At 45.6% G+C, this 9,626-nt stretch overlaps 1 long non-coding RNA gene across 1 annotated transcript; it reads right to left on the reverse strand.

Annotated features, from left to right (window-relative positions):
• Window positions 1-6,455: 6,455 nt before the first annotated feature.
• Window positions 6,456-8,913, reverse strand: LOC135180326 (uncharacterized). The gene is made up of 3 exons (XR_010304393.1): window positions 8,699-8,913; window positions 8,426-8,553; window positions 6,456-7,671 (listed from the first exon to the last, which is right to left on the reverse strand). It is a non-coding gene; the product is annotated as an uncharacterized LOC135180326 (long non-coding RNA).
• Window positions 8,914-9,626: the final 713 nt, after the last annotated feature.

Consider the following 9,626-nt stretch of genomic DNA (forward strand, 5'->3'; position numbering starts at 1 on the left):
CATGTAGCTTCCTACAGTGAATATACAGAGAGAAGTGTGTGAGTGTGTCCCTGTGTTACATTTTTTTCTGTTTCTTTGGAGTTTAATATTCAGTCATTGTGATCATCCAGTCATGAAGCCCAAGATCATCAAGGCATGTACAGATGTATGTTTGGCAAGCACAGTCCCTTCACTTGAGAAACATTTTTCATTATTAAACAGAGGCAGGGAAATCCCTTGGGTACCCTGATCCAGCTCTGCAAAGACATGAGTTCTCCACTTCAGCTTTGCTCTGTGTGCTGCTTCCAGATGACTTCCAAAGCTAAATTCCTCTCCAGTGTTGCTCTTGTAACTTTCTAGTTTTACTTTGTCTTTGAACTGGAAATGGCCTACAAGGCCAACCAGATCCTGGGCTGCAGCAGCAGAAGTGTGGCCAGCAGGTCAAGGGAGGTGATTCTTCCCCTCTACTCTGCTGAGACCCCACCTGGAGTACTGCATCCAGTTCTGGAGCCCCCATTACAACAGGAATGTGGAGGTGCTGGAGCATGCCAGGAGAAGGGCCACGAGGATGCTCAGAGGGCTGCAGCAGCCCTGCTGTGAGGACAGACTGAAGGAGTTGGAGCTGCTCAGTCTGCAGAAGAGGAGGCTCCCAGGTGACCTTCTTGTGGCCTTCCAGGATCTGAAGGGGGCCTACAAAAAGCTGGGGAGGGACTTTTTAGGCTATCAGGGAGTGACAGGACTAGGGGGAATGGAGCAAAGCTGGAGGTAGGGAGGTTCAGAGCAGATGTGAGGAGGAAGTTGTTGAGCATGAGAGTGGTGAGAGGCTGGAATGGGTTGCCCAGGGAGGTGGTTGAGGCCCCATCCCTGGAGGTGTTTTAGGCCAGGCTGGATGAGGCTTTGGCCAGGCTGATCTAGGGTAGGGTGTCCCTGCCCATGGCAGGGGGATTGGAACTGGACGATCCTTGTGATCCAGCCCCGACTGATTCAATGGTTCTATGGAAATGAGGCAGAGGCTTTGAGTACTGAGCTAACAGTTTCAATAAGGCAGGCAAAAATTAGTCAGGCCAATCAGTTGTGGGGTGTGCCAGAGACATGCAAATACAGAAACAAGGGCAGTGTAAGGTAGCAGTGCTGCACCAGAGGAACTCTGTGAAACATTTCTCTGTGGCAGAGAAGGTCAATCCAAAAAGGACTCAGAACAGGAAGATATAAACTTTGAAGGAACTCTGTGCAGAACTGACCAAACCATTCTGGAATCTTTCAGCCTGCCTGAGCTTTACCAGCTCTCCTCTCTAAAGGTAAATCAGGTAGGCTTGAATTAGAACACACCAGAGGAAGTCTCACAACCCTACTGTGTGCCAAGGAGATTTCTTAGGGGGCTTTGTAACTACATACATCATGCTCAGAAATAAATGATGAATCACACACTTGGCTAAGCAGCCTTTAATGATGGGTGCTGCTTCATCTGTTCAAAGAAGCTGCTTTCTGTCTCATAGGATATGCCTGTATCCTGTGCATTTTCTTATTCACCTGACTTCCTCCTGCATTTTTCTGGGTAGGGGGGCAGAGGAGACATCATTGCTTGCTGACTTTTTTTTGAGTCATTCATCTTAAAGTGGTCTTCACCAAAAAAAAATACAACAAAAAACCAAACTTAAATCATAACTTGAAAAGCAGATGAAACTGGAACACAAGTGCCTTTTCCCACCTCACATGTGAAAAGTAAAGGGTATTTCCCAGAAAGTAATGACCTGAAGTCACTTCTGAAGCCATGCAAATAACCAAAACCAAGATTGGAAACAGCAGGAAAGATTTCTCCTTGATGCTGCTTTTTTGTCTGCTGTAACCTTTCACTGTGAACTTGCACATCCCTGCTGCGTGGAGGTGCTGCTCTGGTTAGTCCTCATGGATCACAGCCCCTGAAAAAACTGGAAACTTTTCCTGAGGAAAGTTTCAGAATCAGTTTCAGATCAGTTCTTACCAAAGCTGTTTCAGGATATGTTGATGGAAAAGGAAATTCTTAAAATGCTCTCAACCAAAACTGCTGCTCCTGTGAATTCAGATAATTGCACTGCTTTTAGTCATTCTGGCAGCTGGCAGAGCTAATGAAGTTGTCTGCATGTGGCTTACCCTATAAAGTATCAAAAGAATCATTTTGCCAGTAGATGGACCCAGAACTCCAAGATACTTTTGTTCTCATCCTTCTCTACCACAAATTCTCTCCTTACAAGTTGGAGGGAAGCCTCATTTATGAAAGGAGAGATGCTTCCTTTCTCACCACACTGGGGTACCAATGCAGTATCCTGACTGTGACATATTTTGCCTTTCCTTATATCTTCCTTCTCCTACTTGGTCTTTTTTCTATGCAACAATGAAAGAATCCAAAGCCTCTGTTTTCTGTGAAGGCTCAAACCATGATTCTCCACAAATAACAGCCAGGAGACCACTTGCTATTTTCTTCTTTGGAGGAGCTCAAGGGGGATTTGTTGCTCTCCCCTCATTATACTGAGAAAGAATTCAATAAATTAATCGATAACATTCAGCATTGTGATTTATCTAAACACAGCCAGCAACCTATCCTGAAATTGTGTCTGTGTCTTGTAAAGTCTAGAGTTTGCATAACTAGCTTTAGAAGGAGTGCAGCAGGAGAGGAATTTTCTGGTAGCAACAAACTACAGCATCTGTTCTCCAGAGCCAGCCCAGCAAGTACCTGGGGAAAACGAAACACAGACAGGATTCCCTGAGCAGCAGTGTCCCCAGGCTGCTACAGAAGCAAGCCAGTACCATTGGTAACTGGCAACCACCACAGCATTTGGACAGCTGTAAGCTAAGGGAAACACAATAGTTCAAAGTTAAAGCACTTCAACAGCAAGTGAAAAAAAAAGTGTTTACCCCCCTGCTCAAATCTGCCTGCTTCACTGAGGCAGAGCCTGCTGCCGTCCTCTGTGGTTAGTTATCAGACTGTGATCAACGTGCATAGGCTTCTTATAAACTCGGTGGGGATGGAGCAGGGGTTGATGCAGGATTGCAGTATGCCCTTGGATAGACACATATGAGACAGATAGACCTTGGAAGACAACTTGCAGCTGGAAGACATCATGCGCTAGACAAGAGAGTAAACTGCTTCAAGCAGATCTGAGGTAGGATCTGATAAACCTGGGAACAAGTAGAGCCAAGCAAAGGACAAACTCTCAGACAAGAACAATCAGCCATAGAAAATCACAGCTGCTTTAACAAGAGCCTGCACAGCTGCTGTGATTTTGGCTTTTGTCATTCACAAAGGCGCACAGTCGCTGGTTGTAGAAGACCACAGTGGGCGACATGATGGTAAAAAGTATGGCAAGTATCCTCAAGAACAAATCTAAGGCTGGTTTTTGATAATGAATAGAACCAAGGGAGAGAAAAAAACACCACAGGAAGATATTAGGAAAGCAGGTTTCTTGTAGAAAAGATAAGGAGGCAATGGAGCAGCCTGGTCTTTAAGAACGTTAGACATGCACTCTGGCCTCCTCCCATAGATTTGTTTGTTTGGAAATTATTTGTTCAACATTGCACAAAGTCACTGAGATTTTTAACGAGAAGAGTGCTGGACTGCTGATGCCTTTCAAGGCTGTTGCAAAGATCTGTCTGCACTTGCAGTGCAGTGACAAACTGGGAAGGTGTCAGATGGTGCCTGTCTACACACTGCTCATTTCAAACCTTTCTGGCTACAGCTTCCTACACAGGTAGATGGAGCTCAGACTGGCACCTGTCTCAGCTCATGGTGCTGACAGACGTGAGCGTGTTACTGTGTGCTTCTGAGAGATAGTTCTGCAGGCAGTACATTGACAGCAGAAACAGCTGGCTTGAAGACCTCTTATCACTCTAAAGCCACATCTAGATGCTGGGCCAGCAGACTAACAGCCTTTGTCTTCCACATCAGGACCTTTAGCCACAAAAAGGTTATCTAAAATAGAAGAACAGCACAGAAGAAGAGTGAATCGCAGAACTCCAAGTTATTGGATTGGTGTGATTTGAAAGATACCTTCCTCTGGCCACATCTGCAGAACTGTGTCCAGTTCTAGGCCCCCAGTTCAAGAGGGACATAGAACTGCTTGAGAAAGTTCAGCACAGAGCAACAAAGATGCTGAAGGGAATGTAAGATCTCTGTTACACGGAGAGCCTGAGGGAGCTGGGGCTGTGCTGCTTGGAGGAGTCTGAGAGGTGACCTCAGCAATGTTTATAAAGATGTGCAAGGTGAGAGCCAGAAGGCTGGAGCCAGCTCTGCTGGGTGATGCCCAGTGCCAGCACAAGGGGCAATGGTGGAAGCTGAGGCATAGGAAGTTTTGTTTAAAGATGAGGAGGAATTTTTTTCCCTGTGAGAGTGACAGAACCCTGGAAGAAGCTGCCCAGGGGAGCTGTGGAGTCTCCCTCTCTGGAGATATTCAAGACCTGCCTGGATGTGTTCCTGTGTGATCTGCTCTAGGTGATCCTGCTCTGGTAGGGGGGTTGGACTGGATGAGCTTTGGAGTTCCCTTCCAGCCCCTGGCAATCTGTGATTCTTAATTTACATGATAAAGGACCAAAGCCAAATCCATACAGATCTGTTTTTATCATTGCATTCCATTAATACTTCTGGGAAGTAATTTATTCATTTCAAAGTTTTTCTGGGGTTAGGTTTGGAGTTAGCTTGTTCCCTTTAATCATTAGGAAACTCATGGAAGGAAAAGAAAAAGGCCACTGGTATATTCTGTCTGCACTGCACAGATCTGCCTGTGTGACTTGTATGATTTTAACTTGAAGGGAGCCTGGAAAAAGAATGGCATAGAGCTCCCAGAATAACACTCTGCTGTCTCATTACAACAGTGACAAACAAGCAAGTGAGTGAAACCTAACCCAGAAAATGCCAATGGAGGGAGGATCTTTCAGTGAAACTGGAGGGTAAATTGTATTAAGCCGTATATAAGGAGTGTTTAAAAGTGGATATAGCACAAGCGCTCCGTAAGCTACAGCTCCATGCAAATTAGCAAACTAAGTAGTGGCATAAATGGTGACAGTTACATTATTTTCAGTACTCTTCTTTCTGCAGCTGTACAGAATGCTCAGCCTAGACTCCAACACTGAGTAAATCAAAGCAAAGTGAGTTTAATAGGTCTATTAAAGGTGTACTGCTAATACATCTTTCTATAACTTAGGAGAGCAGTGCTGCTGCTACAGAAATAAGGATAAATACAATGTGTCCTAACAAATAGTGATAACTGATTTGAACAGGTACTTAGAAAAAAGAATATTTGTTTGGATCAATATCCAATTAAAGCCTGGCTATTCAGAGTAGTCTACTCTTTGGTTTCTCTTCAAGTTAAAAAAAAAGCAAAAGCTATTAGCAAATCTTATTAGTTTCGTGCTGGTCTCTTGAGAATTTTGTCCACCTGACTACTTTGTGTCCCTTAGAAGATCATTTTAAACACAGTGTGATATTGATTGTTTCAAGGAACTAATGGGAACTGACCAAACAACAATAAAAAGAAAGACAATTTTGCTATCTACACAATCAAACTGAGGACTAAGATCTGTCAACACCAGAGGTTAATAATTTCCACTTCACCAAAAAATTAACAGCTAATCAGTAACTCAGGAAGGGAACGGAGCCCTACTTATGTCTGTAATCATATGGACTTTGGGTGAAGTTACAGCAATTTAGCTACAGACACATTCAGGAAAATAAGAACTGCAAAAAACTATGAAGGCTGCAGGTATATTCTATAAAGTCTGCAGGTATATTATGGTGAGGGAAGAAAAGAGAAAAATAAGTCCTTTTATTTGTTGTGCTTTCCTGCATTCTTTGTGCTCCTTCTGCCTAAATGACTAACAGTAATGCAAGAGCATACATGCTGATTCCTTTTAAATACTGGATAACCCTACAAGATGAGAAGCGAGACTATACATAGGTTTCTTTTTTTGCTGAAACAGCTTCTTAAATACTGCACATATGACTATGGAAAAGTACTGGAAATTGCAATGTTGAATGAAAAAGGTGAGATTTTCCCTTTCCAGAAAGGGGCTCCAGATCCCACAATATCTCCCTGCCTTCCCCTTGATAAGTTTTGAGTCCAAAGCTTCTTTCTCTTTAGCCCTCTGAGTCCTCACATGCAGGAAAATGGAAGTCCTCTTAGGCTTCAATATTATACCCATAGTTAGTTTGAACACTTCAGTGAAGGTATTCAAAACTAAGCACCATAACTAATTCTCCTTTTCACTTAGTTTTTTGTCCTATTGTGCCTAGATAAGGGATCGGCCACGGCTGGCTGATTCCCCCAGAGGGACCAAAGCCTCCTGTGTCTCTCCTGCCTTCCTTCAGCTAATAAATGTCAACTGACATAGTGGCCTAGTGCAGTCTGCTAATTAGACTATCACTTATCCAATTTAACTAGATCAGTGTGACAGCATGGAGGTAGTTAGGAAAAGAATCTGAGAACATGTGAAAGGAAATAGCTTTAAAAATCTGTTTTTCTTTATTAAAAAGAGAATCAAACCCACAGACACAAACAAACCCCTTATGCATACAGTTCTTACAGTTTTGTTCCAATCAAAGGGACAGAATTAGTTTCACTTCACAATCAAAATTCCATCATGTTTCTCTGGTAATAACTGGTTTGATGAATAATGTGGGCTCCTCTGTTCAAGAGAGACAGAGACCTGCTGGAGAGAGCCCAGCAGAAAGCTACAAGGATGAGTGGGGGACTTGAGTATCTCCCCTATGGAGAGAGACTGAGAGCCCTGGGGCTGTTTAGTCTGGAGGGGAGAAGGCTAAGAAGAGGTCTGATCAATGTCTTCAGATATCTGAGGGGTGGGTATCAAGTGGAGGGGGCCAAGCTCTTTTAAGTAGTGCATAGCAATAAGCCAAGGAGCAATAGATAAAAACTGGAACAGAGAAGGTTTCAGCTCAACATGAGGAGAAACTTCTTTACAGCGAAGGTGACAGAGCCCTGGAGCAGGCTACTCAGAGAGGTTGTGGAGTCTCCTTCTCTGTAGACTTCCCGGATCCACCTGCATGCATTCCTGTGCAAACTACCCTGGGTGATCCCCATCTGGCAGAGGGTTTGGACTGGATGAGACTTGTTCTTCACACCTTTCAGCAGCAGCTTTGCTGCCCTTCCCCAGACACTTCTCAGGAACCACAGACCAGTCAGTCTCATGTCTGTGCCTGCCAAGACCATGGAGCAGATCATCTTGAAGGGTCTGCTAAGGCAAATGGGAAACAAAGCAGAGATGATTGGTGGTACCCAGCAATGACTTCACCAAGGGCAAACCATGCCTCATTTAGTGGCTTTTTATGATGAAGTCACAGCAACAGTGGACAAGAGAAGGGAACTGATGTCACCTACCTGGACCTGAGTAAGGGATTTGACTCTGTTCCACACGACATCCTGGTCACCAAACTGGAAACACACAGACTTGACAAGTATAGCACTGCTGGATAAGGAATTGGCTGGATGCTGGCAGGCAGAGAGTGCTGATGAAGGGCACAATGTCCACCTAGAGACCAGTGCCAAGTGACATCCCTTAGGGGTCAGTGCCAGCACCAGTGCTGTTTAACATCTTTGTCAGTGACATGGAGAGAGGAATCAAATGCACCCTCAGCAAGTGTGCAGATAGCATCAAGCTGCGTGGCACAGTCAACTTGCTAGAGGGCAGGAATCCATCCAAAGGGACCTGGGCAGGTGGGCCCAGGCCAACCTCAAGACATTCAACAAGGCCAAGTGTAAGGTCCTGCACCTGGGTCAGCTTAATCCCAAGAACAATTCCAGGCTGGGTAGAGAATGGCTGAGAGCAGTCCTGAGGAAAAAGACCTGAGGGTCTGGGTCAAAGAAAAGCTCAACATGAGCTTGCAGTATGAGTGCAGCCCAGACAGCAACTGTGTGCTGGGCTGCAGCAAGAGCAGTGTGGCCAGCAGGGCAAGGGAGGGGATTCTGCCCCTTTGCTCTGCTCTCCTCAGACCCCACCTGCAGTACTGTATGCAACCCTGGAGCCCCCAGCACAACAGGAAATGGAACTGTTGGAGCCAGTCCAGAGGAAGCCACAAAGATGTTCAGAGAGCAAATCACTAAATCTGAGTCACCCCCTTTTCCATTCTCCCTCTGTGGTCAAGTAAGACATGGGATAGCTACACTTGTGTGCAAAACTGTTCCATGAGGTCAGCATTCAGACTATTAAATTTCACATGGACTACGCAGAAACACACAAGGTTTGAGGTCACAATTTCTCAAAGCCTCTGCCTATCAAGCAGCTTAATAGAGTAAAATCCTGTACTACATCACAGCCATCTACTACCCTGACATGACTTAGCACAGTCAGGATCTCACCTCGGACTGAACAAAGCTAGCTTTAACTCAGCTACAAAATGAGACAGTGTTTTAGCCACTCTGACATAAAGCTGCCAACAAGAGTTGAGTTTTACTCTACTTACCTTGTGAGGGATTCTCAGACATTTCCTCCATGCTCATTCAGTCCTTCTCAAAACGCTTTGCAGGTTTCCTCCTCTCCTTTTCACAGTTTCACAGCTCAGCAAAAAGAAGCAGCTAAAGCAGAAGCAGCCTAAGTGAGGAGACCCAGCAGCACCCGTGGGTGATATTAGAGCAATTGTCAGTTCTCTACCCTACCTGGCTGGGGGGCCACACCAGGCCCCCCAGCCTTTTGAATCCCTCCACCATTCACCCAGTGATGCAGCATGAGCACTCACCAGTGACGATGGGATGAGGATCCCTCTGCCCAGTTGGGCAAACTTGGGGCTTCTGCCTCTCTTGGGGCAGATTATAAAGGGGAGTGGGCAGGGAGGGCAAAGTGGTCACACCTGGGGTGGGAGGAGACTTCAACCAGGTGCTCTGGGTTGGGGGGGGATAAAAGGGGGAGTGTGAGGTGGGAAAGAGGCAGATAGCAGAAAAGGAGTGGTGGTGGTGGTGATGAAAGTAGGGTGATGGAGAGGAAAAAGGGTAGAGATGAAAAGATGAAGATGGGGAGAAAGGAAGGAGATAGAAAGGAGAAAATCATGGTGAAAGAGTTTTCTGTGGTTGATAAGGACTGGGTTAAGGAACAGTTCAGCAAGCTGCACATCCATAAGTCCATGGATCCTGATGGCATCCTCCCATGGGTGCTGAGGGGTCTGGCACAGGGCATTGCCAGACCACTCTCTGTCATCTTCTGTGGCAGACAGAAGAGGTGCCTGGAGACTGGAAGAGGGCAAGCATCACTCCAATCACCAAAAAGGATAAGAAGGAGGACTCGGGCAACTACAGACCTGTCAATCTCACTTCCAGCTCCAGAAAGGTAATGGAACTGCTTATTCTCAGTGCTGTCCTTAGACATATCAAGGGCAGTGGGGTCATTAGGAGCAACCAATGTGGTTTTACCAAGGGTCAGTCATGTTTGACCCACCCGATAGCCTTTGATGAGGACATCACCAGGTGGACAGATGATGGTAGAGCAGTGGATGTCGTTTATCTTGATTTCAAGCATTTGGCACTGTCTCTCAGACTGTCTCTCCTTCTGGCTAACCTGAGGCAGTGTGGTCTGGATGATCAGGGAGTGAGGTGGATGGGAACTGGTTGAAGAGAAGAAGCCAGAGAGTTGTGGTCAATGGGATGGAGTCTAGTTGAAGGCCTCTAACTAGT

This window comes from Pogoniulus pusillus, chromosome 13, assembly GCF_015220805.1.
Source record: "Pogoniulus pusillus isolate bPogPus1 chromosome 13, bPogPus1.pri, whole genome shotgun sequence".
Classification (NCBI taxonomy): domain Eukaryota; kingdom Metazoa; phylum Chordata; class Aves; order Piciformes; family Lybiidae; genus Pogoniulus; species Pogoniulus pusillus.